Source organism: Ambystoma mexicanum, chromosome 1p (genome assembly GCF_040938575.1).
Source record: "Ambystoma mexicanum isolate Mex_15411 chromosome 1p, UKY_AmexF1_1, whole genome shotgun sequence".
In the NCBI taxonomy this organism is placed as follows: domain Eukaryota; kingdom Metazoa; phylum Chordata; class Amphibia; order Caudata; family Ambystomatidae; genus Ambystoma; species Ambystoma mexicanum.
Window position 1 is genome coordinate 518,273,897 of NC_090921.1, and position 17,514 is coordinate 518,291,410.

The following is a 17,514-nucleotide window of genomic DNA, read 5'->3' on the forward strand; positions in this document are numbered from 1 at the left end:
ATTATGGCAGGCAAACATCTATGGGTATCTTATCAGGAACGTTGTGTGACTGGTCGCTTACACGTGGAACTCTGTGATAGGTGCATGAACAGACTGGGCAGCCGTATCAGGTTTCAAACATGTGACTTGCAAGCGACACTCGGGAATGCTGCTCTTCTCTGAGGACAGGCCCTGAACTGTTTCTTGTTTTCTTTGAGGGGCCTTTACCCCTTCTGGGGTCAAACACTATCAACCATGTCTGTGTAGAACTGTTGTCAGTATAGTGACAACTGGTAAACTTCAAGGTAGGGGTAGCACAGTATCGTCCAATGTAACTTCTCCCTAACAGCCCCTCGCCTAAAACCAAAAAGGAAAGATAGGAGCCAGAGACTGCATTTTAAAACAGGATGTGAGAAGAAATGATATTAAAAAGTTGTGGTTTTCATTAGCAATTTTACAGGGAAGCTATAGATTATATACTTAAGCAAGAAGCCCTGAGCCGGGGGGGTGCGGGGAGCATTACCACATCAGGAATTGCCCCAGGGCCAATGATTAAAGGCCAGAGCAAACCAAGGGTCTTAAAGAAGGCCCCGGGGGCATTATCGGATGCAGTAATGCCCCCCGCGGTGAGGAGCCTATTGCTATTAGTGCCACGGCCCATTAGACCGGGGTACTAACAGTGTCTTTATTTTAGTAGCAAAACGGCTGCGTTTCGCAACTGAAAAAAAGAAGGCAAAAAAAAGATGGCTGCCATGGAAGCGGGTGAAGGGACTGACTTTCCATGGCAGCCATGCAAAAAGGAAAGGAAAAAAGGAAACAAAGAAGATGGGCATCATTGAAATGTGCGTCAAAAAAAAAGATGGCTGCAGGGGACAGGGAGAAGGCACTACATGCAGTACCTTCTCTCTTTCCATGGTGGGCAGTCGCGAAAGGTGCACCGAGGGACGTGGATGCGACCGGTGCTTTGTCAGGCTGGTAAGGCAGTTTGTAACAATCTGACTGTCCCTCACCAGGTACAAATATGTATTTTAACATGTTTAAACGTGCAGAGCAATCATTTCACCTGCTTCCCACCATGAACCCTGCGCACTACCTGTAACCACCTGGTTGTCTACTATGTACAGCACTCTGTGGCTTCTTAGTGAGGCTCCAATGTATAAACTGCAAACATATTCACACACCCGTGAGTACTTAGGCAAATTATAACATATTCGAAATGGTGTGAGTACATGAACATGTAATTGTAAAAGCTGACATGTGATGGGAGTACATGAGTATTTGATGCCGATTCCTAGAAAAGGGCATGAGTACCAGGGTGTATGTTGGTGACAGGTGTCTAATGGCGAGTACGTGGGCATATGGTGCACGTATATGGGTCAATTATCAAAATATCGAGCAAAGTGTGTGAGTGCTGATGTCTGATGCCGAAAGCAGTCAATTGGCAAGGGTGGGAATATATAGAATTATGATGTTAAAAGTTGTGATGTGGCTATGCGAACCGACATAGCAAACTCTGGTTCATTAGGGTAATTTGGTATGTCACAACACTGGGCAAATCACGGGTATGTGATGTGAATACCAAGCAACAAGAAACTATTTTCCTTATTCACAATGCAAAATTGTTGGCCTTTAGAACTCCTTTACCCGCGTCTAAAACTTAAAAAATAGCAACTAACATACTCGACAAATAATATCTTGTTTCCTACTTTTGCAAACAATTGTTTGGTCCTTCTTTCTCCCTACCTGGGGCCTCAATACCTTCAACTCTCTCTTTCTAAATATCTTCCTTCTCGAGCTCTTCGCTCATCCGCCTCCAACTCCCTCAGGGTCAGTCGCTTCTCCAAGCAACAAGTTGGTGGTAGATCTCTCTCTTCGGCTGGGGCCTCCCTCTGGAACAGCCTCCCTGCCTCTCTGAACATTGAGGAGAACCATCTCCGGTTCCGGAAGCACCTCAAGACCTTCCTCTTTGCCTCTGCTTTCTTTCCTCCTCTCCCCTGCTGAAACTGAAACTGCACTGGTCACCTGGTCACCCTCTGTTCCCAGGACCAGGTCCCCTCCCCGCCAGTTGCACCTCTACACTGCCCCCATGGCAACTCTTGCACTCTGGGGCTGGTTCTGTATATCCGTACAGACCCCTAACAACACTTGACACCTGCTGTCTGCACTTACCCTTGCACCTGCCTCCAGCTGGATGCACTTCTTATTGTTTATCTTATGTTCTGCACTTCCCCTTCCCCCTCGCACATTTCCCCTTCCCCGCCTCCGCTGCACTTGCGCGATCTCAATGTCACCTGGCCTAGTAAGATTGTTGTCTCTGTCTTCCCTCTGTTCCCCTCCATTGCCTCGACGCGCCTTGAAACACTTGTGCATAGGCGCATTATGAATGCCATATCATATATCAGTTAACATCAAAGGGTGTCACAGTGACTCAAGGACATCCGTTTTCCAGTCATAATAGACTTGCATTTAACAAATTAATGAATTCTGGGAGTCTTACAGTGCTTAATTTGTGGGGGCGTTTGCCAGGGCTCTGCCCTGATGCTTATTTCTGAGCCCCGGAATTTATTGTCTCAGACTCAGTTCAATGAATATGTGGTGTGTTGGTAACTTTATTATTTTAACGGTCAGCCACCTAAGAAGCATCTATGAAATCAGAACAAAATGATTGTGTATAAAGACACACTTAAACACGAGTCTCATATCAAGGCACAAGTATGTTATTTTACGTTATGTTGATTGGAATTTGTAAATCACACATCTGCAATAGTGAGTGCATCCATTGGCCGCACTAAGCCGTTGGGAGTTGCAACTTTAATCCCATACACGTGGACACTGCGGGGAGCAGCCATGAGTCGTGGCAACAGTGAGCTAGAAGGTACCTGCACCGATGTGCCGTGGGGATGATAGAAAATATTTGAGCCCTGGCACTTATTGTTTACAAAGTAAGCACTGGAGGGCTAGTTAGACCTAATGCATTAACATACCAGAAACCAATAATTCATGAAGAAGAACCAAGGGTGGATAACTGGTGTCCTGAACCCAGGGAATCCCTTTTCTCATCATCCGAAAACAGCCAATAGGAAATGATCCTGGTCATCTGCTACAATAGCCAATGCATCCTTTCTGCATCGACGTTGCCTCCCTGTGGCCCATTGCTTCAGTTTCCCACCCCCGCCACCTTAACCTCTTCTCCTCCATGCAGTCTCTGGCCTCCCTGTTTAAACAAGCAACACACAGCATCAGGGAAAGCATTCTGTTTTATGCGCCCACATTTCACTCTTGCTTCCCTCACACTCCTCTCAACCTCACCGTACTGCTTTGTTTGCCCTTCTCTCCATGTATTCACTTCTGTTGCCATTATTTTCTCATCTGCTCCACCACAACTTCCTTAGAACCCCCCACATACACCCCCCAAACTCCCTGCTTTCACCCTAATGTTCTCATGGGGAAATTCGCAAAGTGTGTCCAAGGTTGAAAGATGTTCTGGATATAGATTTCGTTTCACATGGAGATGCTGATATTTGAGTGGTGTGAATCATGCATGCATTGTGGGTCGTGTAGTGCGAGGGGCATAGCAAGCTCTGCCTTATGCGTAGCTGCTGCCGGTTAATGGTTGCTTGGGCACACTCTGCTTCTGAGGTCTATAGCCATCTAAGCATAGGGCTGGCTACGTCACTGCCTCGAAGACACTGGGTGGAAGAAGGGTACGACGTGCTACGACACTGCCTCAAAGACACTGGGCTGCAGAAGGGTATGACGTGCTACGTCACTGCCTCGAAGACGCTGGGCGGCAGAAGGGTATGACGTGCTACCACACTGCCTCAAAGACACTAGGCTGTAGAAGGGTGTTAGGCAGAATTGCAGGCAGTACACAACATACAATTAGGACTACAGGTGTAAGCAAAACCAACCTTTGATATAAGTCTGTACCACACACTTTTTGGTAGCGAGCTGAGCAGCCAGGCTTATCCCAAGAGGGAATGTGAGCAGTAGTTGAAGTTACACAGAAGTATCACAATGGTTCAAGTAGACACTTACACTCAATGTTTCTTGGTTAAAAATATTTATACATTTATTTACACAATCATTTAGAACACATTCACTAGTAGAAATCAGCTTAATATGAAACACCAATACACTACAGTAACAAACTCTAAGTTCCAGTGCTACCAAGATCCTCACTATCATCACTGTACTTCAGCATCTACCAGACTCCGGTCATCAGAATCTTCAAAAAGTACAACATTACATGCTACAACTACGCAGATGATACCCAAATAATCTACAAAATCAAAGACACCCAAGCTGATCATTCAACCCTAATCGAGTGTCTAAAAGAAGTCTTCAACTGGATGACTGCCAACAACCTGAAAATCAACCCATGAAAGACAGAAATCATGATCATATCCAAAGACCAAGAGAACGAAACCACCATCCCGTGACCAACGGAAATGGGAACCGCACCATCACCATCTAAGGTAGTAAAAAATCTGGGAGTCCGGATGGACAACACCCTAACCTTAGAACCACAAGTAAATGCAACAGTCAAGAAATGTTTTTTCCTCCTCCACACGGCAAGAAGAATCATACCTTTCCTCTCCTTCACGCACAAAACACTCACTATCGTCGCCCTCATCATGTCAAGAATCGACTATGCAAACAGCTTCTACCTCGGAATGCCAGAATACCTCCTGAAGAAACTACAACAGATCCAAAATGCAGCAGCCAGACTACTCCTCAAACTATCAAGAAGAGAACACACCACTCCTGCCCTAAAAACACTGCATCACCTTCAAAACAATGTGCATAACGCAAAGGGAAATCAGTGCACAAGGAGCAGAATTCCTACAAAAGAAAATAACAATCTACAAGCCAACAAGACTCCTCAGGTCGAGCAACGAAATCCGCCTGGAACCAAATCCATACCTCAAGAAGAAACTTGGAGGCACCTCCTTCTACCACTTAGCCGCAAAGACCTGGAACAACATCCCAAAAGAAATAAGAAACACCAAAAATTATTTAAAATTTAGGAAATTACTAAAAACCTGGCTCTTCAACACCACAGACTCAAACTGAAAACCGAAACAGAAAGGAAAAGGGATGACTAAACTGGATTGGACACGGACAACTCCCAGTACCGACTGCGTACAACTCCCTAGGTGAAGAAGTTACCACAGTGGGGTGGAAGCATTGGGATTTTGGCAATCACCACAGTATCTGATCTGTGGACGTTGGCAGGTGCACTGGCAGTACGAGTAGGAAGGGAAAACAGGTAGCGCTGCGAGGGAGGGACCCGATGTGAAAGGGAACTTGAAGGCCAGACAGACCCAGATCAGAAATGAGGCGCAGGGGTACTCCCGAACTCCACCTGGGGAGAGATTATGTAAGCCCAGCGCCTCAATTCAGGATAAAGATGCCAACTAACCAATCGCGCTAACAATTCCCCCCAAACACAACCACAAACCTACAGCACAACAAACCGCACAAACTTCACTACATTGCAACAACAAAACAAAAACACACATAGACTCGCACAACAATACACGATGACTACCGGTCGAAAACACCCCAGGCCCAGCCAACAGACTCACCGGGCTGAGGCCGCCAACAGCACATCACTGCTCTCTTGCACTTTTCCAGCTTCTTCCTACTAAGCCTCCCTCCCTTCCTCTTTCAGAGCCACCAGAGCGCCAGGGGACCACTCCAGTGTGATAGTGCGCGGTACAAATGTCCTTTAACATTAACATTAACATTGTAGGCACAGTTTGTGCTCCCCTGAAAAAGGAGCCAAATGCCACTTCAATTACTTTCAATAGGAATAGAAAGACATAAGTTTGTACAATGGATTAGAAAACACTTCTGTTAGGCAATGTAAAGGTTCAGTGTACCAGGAGGGTCAGCTCAATTCAATAGGCCAGGCCAAAGTCAATAGTCTAGTGTTTTTGGATAGGACAGATAGGTTCTGGTAACAAACGGAGAAGTCTTTGTAAACGTTTTCTGAAGTAGTTTAGACAAAAAAGAATGATATGCTGGGTCACAAGCTGATTAGGCCTGCAAGTTGGGAAGGTTTCATGAACTTTCACCGCGAGAGTTAGAATCTCTCAACCGGATGGTAAAGTACCTTAATGTGAAGCAAAAAGATGCAGCTGAAGACGTTGGTTCCTGGCAATTCCTGCAGCTCTCGCTGTTCCTGAGCCTCAGTCGTGGGACAAGAGGGAGGACGTTGGGGACTCCTGCACTGCGCGGGATCGTCGTCAGAGCAAACAAAATGGAGTCACTTCGGTTCAAGTAGCCGTTGCTTCAAGACACAAACTGGTTTCCCTCTCCCTGGCTAAATTTTAACCAGCATTGAGAATGGTATCCATGTGTCTTCTGAGCTGATTATTCCCACCAACTCAAAGGAAGAAGGTGACCTTGAAGGAGCTTCTCTGTCGAATGAAGTTCTGGCAATTCGGATTTGCAGCAGGGCTACACCAGGCAAACCAATGGTCCAGTGGTTGCAGCAGCCATCCTCTTCCAGCTCGTCCTCAGTTCTTTCATTCCAGTGGTCAACCCTGCCTTCCAGTCCTGGAGACTGGCCTTTTAAACAATTTTCTCCCCTTCATTCCAGCCTAGCTGTCATTCACCCAGCAGGGTGGCTGTCCTTGCCGGACAGTCAGCCAGCCAATCACGCCAGAGTGCATTTGGGTCTCCTAGGAGACCGAGCACAGGGAGCTTCGGGCACATCCCTCACTTCCTGCCCACCCCAGACACTCAGACGCCAAGGGTGGACTTCAGTCCTGAAGCCCGCCAAGGCTCACGAACAAAGGGAACAAACCTGGTTTGGCATGCAGAGTTAAACACCAGAAGGACCTTTCCACAAAGAAACGGGGAAAAAAGATGACCGGAGTCTGTTTTTACAGAGGGGTCTTGGGAGCCATATTGAAAAACATGGCCCCGATTTTTAGCAACTGGTGTTCGTGGTCGGGAAAATCATGGTAGTTCGTTATAAAACCACTGGTACCAGCCATTTCAATTGGAAAGGGTAGCTTTTGACAGCTACAATAGTGTTTAGACCTAGGGGATACTAATTAACCGTTCCAGCACTCTATAGGAAGATAGTGTGTTCTGGGTCTATGAATTTAAAAAGACTACTAAAGTCAATTCAACTTTACAGCCTCTGGGCTAAAGTAGTTCATCCCAGAGAAGGTATTTAAACCTTGGGAAGTCCAAAGGACATTCCTGTGCCACTGCACCGAAGGTGCTGTGTGATACAACAATGAAAAGATGATGCCTATGAAGTTATCTAAAACTCCATAATCAAAGAACACAAGAGTAAAACACAAATCAAAATACACGAGAGAGTGGGAAAAAGGGCTCACACACTCTCCAGGAAAAAAAATCAAGTCCTCAAAATCGAACAAAGTTGCTGGGGGTCTCTAAGGTTAAGGGAATAAGCACATTTCTGAGAATTCTCCCTAACAAATGGTACGGCGTGCTACGTCACTGACTCGAAAACACTGGGCTGCAGAATGGTACGACGTGCTACGTCACTGCCTCGAAAACACTGGGCTGCTGAACGGTACGACATTCATTCATCACCAGGTTTTTTGCCACCGTTTTTTTGGACGAACAAAATAATCAAAAATGATAAGTTTGATGAGTTTTTCCAGCCAGAAAACAGCAGCAAAAAATTCAGCGGGAAAAAACCTGCAGATGGAATCACATATTTATTTATTTATTTAGATGTGTAGAGCGCACTGCAGCCCGTGGGCATCGAGACGCTATAAAGTGAGCATAGGGAGGTTTGATTCAGGGCTACATAAGTTGCTGCTCAAAAGTTTGCTTACTGGCGAGTACAAGATACAGGCAATGACATTTGATACAAGGTTACATTACTGACGGTGCAAAGGAAAGCGACTACAGAGTGGAAACAGTTTTTAGACAAAAAGCCTAGTTTTGAGGGCCTTGCGAAAGGCCGCATTAGAGTTAATGGTCCTAATGGGTGGGGGGAGGGCGTTCCAGTGCAGTGGCGGCTGCTATTATAGGGCGGAAGGGCGCCGCCCCCCCCACCTAGGACCCCCCACCAGGTGTGAGTGTTAAACAGATTCAGAAGATTAGATTAAGTTCTTCTGAATCTGTAGCAGCGCGGGGGCGCTGTGGGAACCATTACCTTCTTATTCTTGCAGCCGGCCCATGAATAGGCTTCCTATTCATGGGCTGGCTGCAACAGCGGGGCGCGTCCCATTTTACATTGTTCTTGCCCATAGTAAAGTGCGTGGAGCTCATAGCTCCACGCACTTTACGTAACCTTTTTAAGTAGGAGGCTGGCGGGGCGCTTCAGGGGTGGCCCCGCCAGCATCACTATTTGCGCAAACAGCGCACCAAAGATCTATCTAGTCTCCCTCCCTCCCTTCCATAGATACAGTAATGTCATTGGCTATTTGCCAATGGCTGGCAAACAGCCAATGACATTACTGTATCTATGGAGGCAGCCAATCACTTGAGTGTGGGGGTGGGCCAAATGATGACTCATGGTGGCACGCTTCTCCCACCATTCTTTCATCCTCGTGATTACGTCTTGGTGTGTTTATGCTGTGCTGCCCTGCCCACGCTCAACCTGAGAGAAAGGCAGCGCAGGCCAAGTTTTCCCTCCGACTCGCAGTAAGTAACTTCTTCAGCCCGGCCCTGTGTACTTAAGGAAGGGTGACGACCACTTCTTATTAAAAGTGGCACGTTTTTATTTGCTCTAAAGATAGTTGCAGGATCTAAAAGAAAGTTCTGTTTACCCGGCGGGAGGAGGTAAAGCTATTTCAAACACACGTATAATCCGGGTCCTCGGCGGCTGTAATGACCATGAATGCAAACACTGCCTGCGCAGGTTCTATAATAATCGCTTTGAGCCACGTACTGTATTTAGTGACACTAAGTACAGTACGTGGCTCAAAACGATTATTATAGAACCTGCGCAGGCAGACGTGGGATAGACGGCAGTATGTAGCTTCTTCTGGCATATAACTAGTTATTGCGTCAGGAATTCTATACATTGCTTATTGTCATCGTGCGTAATATGAAGCGTACCTCTATCTGTACATGTGTGGGTCAAATAGCAAACACTCTCGTTTGCACACTGTATACGTGTTTCCACGCACTCACTGCAAATCAAAGTGCGGTATGTTACATGCGCATAGCCTATCTGCAATGTGCATTCTCATCATTAGTGTTCTTATATGGAATAGATTGACTTTTTGAGGGGGCATTCTTTCTTTATTTAAATGTTTGTTGTTATTTTAAATCATGATTTATTTTCGCTTTGGTTTTCGTCATAAATATTCTGCTGCAACGGCTGTATTTTGAGGAATGTATTGTTTCAATCCATAGACTGTTCGTTCCCTCCATCTCGCATCCTCCTGCTGGCAGATAGTTCAGGGGCAACGTGCTTGCCTTGGAAACAGGACGACACAGAGCAACACAGGTTCGATCCCCAGGTCCCTGCTTAGAAACCTCTGGGTATAAAGTGCGTTATAAATAACCTATCATATCATTAATGCTGCCTGTCCTGGCCCAGTACTACTGGGCCTGGCCATGGCAACTTTCAATTGTTGCTTGACAATCCATTATTGCCCTACTCGTAGTGTTCTAGTTGAGTGGACCGAGCTGCAGAAGCCAGTGTGCTTGCCCACGAAAACATAATTGGACGGAATTCTGCACCAAATTTCCCCTGACAGGCCCGACACGTTTTGTTCAAACAAACAACACAGCCCACCTTCCTTTCACTAGTCCCAGGGCCAGCAGGTTTCTACCCTGACTGGATTAACACACGGGCCTCCAACGGGGGGATACATTGCAGGTGCTGTAATCCCCAGCCCTGCCAGCACCCCAGAGTAGGTCTGCTATCTGGCCCCTTACACCAAGGCACACTGATGAGCTCCAGGCTTTTTTCATTTGTTTCATTCACTTAACGGGAACCAGGACTACAACTCCCAGAAAGCAATATGCAGCCTGGGACACAAAAGCCAAAGACTGAAAACACGTTGTTCCCGTGTGCAAAAAGGTACTAAAAGCTGATAAAGCTTCAATATGAAAAGCAGTTACCTCGCTATACTGTCTGGAATCACACACTTAAGTACTGCTGTAAGAATGAGCTGTCTACTGTCCCCTTCTTTTCTTTCAATCACTCCCCTGACAGGCAAGTTCTAACATCCCATCACCATTTTAGTTGTCTAAAAATGTGTGCATATGAACACAGTTGCAAACAATGAAATGCTTTACATTTGTAATTGTCGGGCCTTTGTTAACAGTGCACAGCAGACCCAAGTACTGCTTATCCCCTGCGTCCTGTCCTGCCTGCCAATGGCCCTGTACCTGAGCCAGGTCAACTCAACACAACATTTCACAGGGTCTAAAGCCCTGTTTGCCCAGAGATCCACATATAGACTAGTAAGTGTGAGTAACTATAATGAAGTTGTGCCTGGGGGGCGGGCAATGCTAGATCACTTGACCTGAGGTAGTGTTAAAATTGCAAATTTTGGAGGCCATTTTTCAAAAGATTTCACGGGTGGGAGAACGCTCCCCCTTGGGTGGTGTAGGCTCGCGCGCTGCGCACACTCGCTCAAAAATTCCCCCGAGGAAATGTACGCCCCACCAGCTTTCAAACTCACCAGCCGCCACTGTTCCAGTGGGTGGCAGCCATAGAACCGACAGAAGGCCTGGGCCGCCGGTGTGACAGCCCAGGGCCTCGTTCTCTTGTGCCTCCATTCACCTCCATAGCAGTAGGATGCTGTGCCACAAATGCCATTCCCCCAAGCCTGGATTTAAGCTTCCAATTTAGTGGTAATGTTTGGGTATCAAAAACTGATGGGTGGGGTTTATGCATCTGAAAGCAGCCACAAAGTGTCACCTTTTGAATAACAAGTCTCTTGTCTCAATAAACTTAAATAGAGCTGCAAAACGGCCCACTACCCCATTTGTATACTAATGTATTTCCATAGGCGTGTTGGATTTACAAGAGAGCGGGCCTTTGTTCACTTTAGCAATGTCACTTTGTCTTTACATGTGCATAATATCAAACTGCACGCTGTCTGTTCTTAAGGCTTGAAAGTAAGCCGCAGAACCAAGAGAAGAACGATTAGGTGAACATTATCTTGCATTTCGTTACTCATATACATCCAATCCCAACAGGGATTATAAAGCTACAGTCATATTATTTTTGTTTAGCGGATTTCGATAAGGATTCACATATTTGCCAGGTTCGTTTGTTCTACATTTTTACCAACCAAAGTTCAGATGATACGTTGCCAGTGAAGAGCTTACACTACAGGTTCAGCTAAAATCCCAGCTTCTTCTCTTAACTAAAGTGTATGATCTTGGGCAAAACATGTTCTCTTCTGTAATTTATCTGCCAACATTGTGAGTCTGTAAATATGATTCAATTTATAATCTAGACTTTTTGAAAAAGCTCAAGTTTCACCGACTACGAGTGTTGCTCGATATATATTAGTGACCGTTCATAGACGCATCGCAAAGTTGTTTGTCTCAGTTATTATATTCGTATACAGCAACTCGTCGTGATGCACTAAAGTGTAATAGATGGATGTCACTCCTTGTGATGTCATTTTCTGTATTGTCCCTTCCGGTGATGTCAATAAATATGCAAATTAGGCGTCCTTACTGGTCTTTTGCAGCACAGAGCCTCTCAAATCCTAGAACTGGCCCTTACTAAGACATTCAAATAAAGTCATGTATTCTCCTCCTGCCAGCAAGCTTGACTGGATCAGTTTCTCAGTGAAGGAACCTGATCCCGCTCTCTTGTGCAAACCCGCAAATATCAGCTCACATTTCAGCGGAAAACAGGCGCTGAGGAGTGAGGACTACGGCACCATGGGGTCTGCTCACACAACTCAAGCCTCAAATCAACTCTTAGGAGCTGAAATGGAGCCCAGAAATGCTGACCTTGGTGGCTGGCGCACACCTCCAAACATCACAGGGATGAAAATAAACATTAGGAACCTTGGCCTCAGTACTCAGCAGGCACGCCTCCAATGCTTAACTCTTGCAGATGCACATATAGTTGAGGGCTGACCCCACCTGCCCACCCAGTGATATGATAAGTCATTTATAACGCCCCTGTACACAAGTGTTTCTAGGCTCGGCAAGACAAGGAAGAGAAGACAAAAACAGCGATCCTACTAGGCCTTGTGTCATTCAGATCACACAAGTTCTGAGGGGGGAGAATGCCGAGAGGGGAGCCGGAGGGGTGAGTGCAATATAATGCGTAAGTGCTGCCAGGGAAGTGGCTCATAAGTGCAGGGAATCAGGGAACTGTAGGGTTGCAGATACAGTCCCTAAGTGGTTGGGCGGCCCGGAGGCAGTACAAGGGCAACGGGTCGTACAGGAGCCTGGTCCCGTAAATTCAGTGGGTACCCAGGTAACCAGTTTGCGCAGCAGATAGGAGCATCAGCAAGCTATAGGGAGAGAGAAAGCCGAAGTGAAAAGGAAGGACATGAGTTGCTCAGGAACCTTAGGTGGTCCTATTCAAGTTGAGAGAGGCAGCAAGGCTGTTTCAGAGGGAGGCCCCAGCCGAGGACAGAGATCTACCCTCCATTCTATGCCTGGAGAAGGGTCTGACCCTCAGAGAGTTGGAGGTGGATGAGCAGAGGTCTCGAGAAGGAAGATGCTTCGGAAGAGAAAGTTAGATGTAGTGTGGTCCCCGGACCCAAAAAGCCTTGTGGACGATGTAGAGGGTCTTGAACTTGATCATTACAGCCACCGGGAGCCAGTGGAGAGATTTCAGGGCTGGAGAGATATGATCCCTGGGCTTGAGGCCAAGGACAAGTCTTGCAGTCCTGTTTTGGATTAGTTATAGAGGGCGAAGAGAAGAGGCAGGCAGATTTAGAAAGAGGCTGTTGCAGTAGTCCAGCCAAAAGAGAACCAAGCCTCTGGAGACAGTAAACTTCTGGGGGGAAGTTAGAAAAGGAAGAATAGTGTGACTTCTTAGAGACGGCAGAGATGTGAGGAGAGAAGGAGAGGGTGGAGTCGAAGATGAGCCTCACAGGAAGGTGCAGGTAGAGGAACCAGGGTGGGCGGTGTGAGAAACCAGAAGGTCTCTCATCCACTAGTCCTTGGTGATCTGTCACCCAGGAGGCCAGGATACGGCCATCGCCTTTGGATCCAGCTCCTGGGGTGGACCAGTACGGGAAGATCACCTGGGTGATGGGTCTTTGGGGATTGGGACACCGGATGGTGAGACACACTATCCCCTTCCCTGTAACACTTTTTCCCCATCCTACCAAGTAGGATACGTAGGAACTTTACCCCCTGCCCCCTTTTACAACACAAACAGAAAACGGACTAACACCCGAGCCGTATACCTGACGTGTCCCAATAATGGTCAGAGAATTACTGATCATCACACACACCTGACTTCCTTTACACTTCCCCACATGGATAAAAGGCAGAGCACGGGAGCACACCCTGAGCGAGGTAGAACACACGAGGAAACAGCATTTGCAAAATGACAGTTTAACACGAGAGGAAAGACAGCAAGACTGGATGGGATCGCAAGGAAGGAAATCCCCTTGACCTTTTTCGACAAGGAACTGTTACTTTCCAGAAGCCTCGAAGATAGAAAGTGTAAGACCAGGATACCAGGCTGAAGAATCCTGCATTGTGTGTCAGAGATACCTGTGGCCCTTCCGCATCAGTAATCAAGGCAGGGAGAATCACAAGCCTCTGAGGTACTGGCCTTGGCTTCAAGTTCAAAGCAGCAAATCAACACATCCGGTGATTTGGGGAGACTGATACAAGACCGGTCTGGGTTGAAGCCAAGGTTGCAAGCAGCAACATTGTATGGTGAGCACTCGAACGAACATTGTTCAAAAAGGCATGTGATAAGAAACGCAAGTGAAGATAAACTGCTGATGAGTGATTGAACTTTGAAACAAAGATACAATACCTTTGACAGAGTGGTCCAGCACTGCGTGTGTGCTCAATCGAAAGTCTCTGTAAGGTAGTCAGCTGAGAATTGGCTAAATGAAAGTAAGAGAGAGAGCACAACAAGAAAAGAGCGAGTAATTGTGAATTGAAGTGGTCCTGCAGCGGGATGAGCAAAATCCCACGCACAATCGAAAGTCTTTGATTTCGGAAGTAAAGAAAGTTTGGAAAAAGTAGAGCGAGCTAGTCCGAGCCTAGCGGAGGAAGATCAGTTGAACGCTTGCTGTTAAAGTGGGTCTGAACCCGGCAGAGGGGAATCCAGGGTGAACAGTGAATCAACCGAGAAAGTGTTGTGTGTTAAAAGGGGTCTGAGCTGGGAGGAGAGGGACCCGGGTGAATTAAAAATCACCCAAGAAGTTGTATATGAGAACTCTGAAGGGAAAGGAGCTTTTGAGTGTTTGTTTGTTGCATCAGGCCCTCTGAAGTAAGAGACTTTGAATGACAAGATACTTTGGCACAGAAGGCCTTCATGCTGAGATTTGAACTGCAATCTCATGCTATAGAAGCCAGAGACTGTGCTAAGCTCGAGTGGATTAGATACTCATTTTTCAAACCTGATTGAAGTTCAATAATCACCCTTGAACTGTGAGCACTTATGTCTGTCTTACTGTTTGATACCATGCCTTCCTTACAGCGGCCAGAGTGAGAGAGGGAAGGTGAGAGCAGGTTTCCCAATGAGGAGGATCTCAGTCTTACTGGTATTAAGGCACAGAACGCTGGAGGCACACCATTCCTGAATTGCAGACAGACAACAGATATGAGAGAAGGAGCAGAGGAGGCTAAGGGGAGTCTGACGGAGAGCTGAGTGTCATCTGCATAACACAAAAGTTAGAACAGAAAGTAGAGATGCAGTGGGCCAGAGGTGCCAGGTAGTGGTTCAAAGAGCCTGGGGGAGAGGTTAGACCCCTGGGGAACACCACATGTAGAGAGAGAGATAGAAGAGAGGAAGGACCCAGGTTGGACCTGGGAGGGTCGATCAGAGAGAAAGGAGGTCACCCAAGCTAGGGCCTGACCAGTGATACCCAGGTTGTCATGGAGACGTGGTTGACCGTGTCGAAAGCAGACGATAGATCAAGGAGAATGAGTACAGTAGGAAGGTTAGAGTCTAGATTAGAGAGCAATTCTTCACAGGTGTTCAGGAGAGCAGTTCCCATGCTTCTGGCTGCTCTGAAGCCAGACTGTGGTCATGGAGACAAGCAACAGATTCAGTATGTAGATTAAGCTAGGAGATGGCCAGCATTTCCAGGAGTTTGCCCAGGAAAGGAGTGATGGAGTTCAGGCGGTATTTTCCCAGAGAGGAAGTATCAGCAGAGTGCTTCTTAAGGAGGGGGTGCACAAGGGAGTGCTTAAGGGGGAGGGGAAGGTTCCAGTGGCAAAAGAGTGATTGCAGAAATCGGCAAAGGCTCAAGCAAGGGTGTCGATGTAGTACTTGGAGGAGCAGGGGAGCACCTGCTTTGACAAGACTTTCATAGATCGGACTTGTCTAGAAACATCATCAAGAGTGAACAGGGAGAAGGAAGAGAAAGGAAGAGGAGATACCGCCGGACAGGGGATTGAAGGGGTAGAGGGAGCAGAAGAGGAGGTAGAGGAAGTGGAGAGAATAGACAGGATGACCTGGGTTTTAGTGGTGAAATGAAATGCAAGAGCCATTCAGAGGGCCTGGGAGGGAACAGTAGAGGTGGAAAGTGCAGCGGGATTGGCCAGCTCCTTGCAGATTTTGAAAGTTCCTCGGAGAAGAGTGTGCAACCTGTGGCTCTCCTGATGTTTTTGACTATGACTTTCTTGAACCCCCCGGCCCCCTCCCACACCATTAATTATGCTGGCTTGGGGTTATATTCCAAATATCCCATCCCAGGTGTATTTTCAAATTCGTGCTTGACTCTTGTCTCTTCCCACTCCTGATCATTCTACTAACTCTATCTTATCTGCTTCTGACTTTGCTCATTTCTTTTCCTCCAAAGTACCCTCTTTTCTTAATGACATTGAAGCATCCAACTTACCTAAAGCTGATACTCCTCCCGTCTATGCCCCTCTTACTTTTATTGCGCATTTATCCCCGATTTCTAATACTGAAGTTTCCCTTCTATTAGCTAAAGCTCACCCTAGTGCATCCCCAGCGGACCAGATTCCTCATTCTTAAGGTCTATCCCTTTCTTGTACCTTATCTTACTTCCTTTTTCAACATTTCTCTCTCTTTCCTACGTCTTTTAAGCACACGCGATCATTCCAATCTTAAAGAAACCTACTGCTGATTCTCTGATTGTTTCTAATTTTTGTCCTATTTCGTTACTACCTTATCTCTCTAAGCTACTAGAACGGCTAGTGTACTCTCAAATTTCTATTTTTGTCTCCAACTCCTCTATTCTTCCACAATTCCACTCTGGTTTTCTTCACTCCACTGAAACTGCTCTTCTCTCAGTGTTGAACTCTCTTCGTTCTGTGCAATACTCTAAACATTCATCCTTTCTTATCCTTCTAGATTTATCTGCTGATTCTGACACTGTTGATCACTCTTTACTTTTGGCCTCCCTTTCCTCTTTTGGTCTCACAGGCTCTGTTCTATCTTGGTTTTATTCTTATCTTTTTCACAGAACATTTTCAGTTTCCTGAGCCGGCAAGTCTTCTAAATCTTTCCCGCTTACCCATGGTGTGCCCCAATGGTCCGTTTTGGGCTTTTTTCTATTCTCTCGTTATATCTCTCTTCTTGCAGTTATCATTTCTTGCTTTGGGCTATCTCACCACTTTTACGCCGACACTCAACTTTTTCTTTCCTTTTCCTCACTCTCTCCTGAAACTCATCATACTCTTTCCGCTTGTCTAGTTGCTATTAAATCTTGGATGTGTTTCCACTATGTTACGCTTAATGCCGGGAAGACTGAAGATCTGTTCTTTCCTGCTAACACCCTTCCTCCTCCTCCTTCTCCTTCTTTTATTCTTTTTCTCCCATCTAGGCTCTCAATTTCACTTGCGGCCTGAAATCTTGGTCTTTACTTTGATACTAATCTCCTGTTCTCTCACCATATTTCATTAACATCTCGTTCCTGTCATTTCCATCTGAACAATATTCGTAAAGTTCGTCCTTTCCTTACTTTTGAAGCATCTAAACTTCTCATTTCTTTAATTTTTTCTAGACTTTTCTATTGCTCTACTGCCCTCCTTGGGCTCCCCAAATCTCATCTTGCTCCTCTTAAATCCGTATTCAATTCTTCTATCCGCCTTCTATGTCTTCTCCCATTTCGGGACTCTATTTCTTGTTCACTTGCATATCTTGTTTGGTTACCCTTTCATACTCAAATTAGGTTTAATTTTCTTTGTCTTTTTTCCAAATCTCTTCATGGTCTTGCTCCTAGTTATCGTACTGCCTTGATGTCTTTCTATACTCCTTCCCGCTCTCTTTGCTCTTCTTCCCAGTTTTGTCCTCCTTGTGCTCAGTCTCGTTTTCACTCTTTTGAGCCTCTTGCTCCTCTTTACTGGAATGCTTTGCCTTACTCTCTCTGCTCTATTTCTGTCTATTCATTATTCTGTGGGTGGTTGAAGTCTCATCTGCTGCAATATCCCTGATGG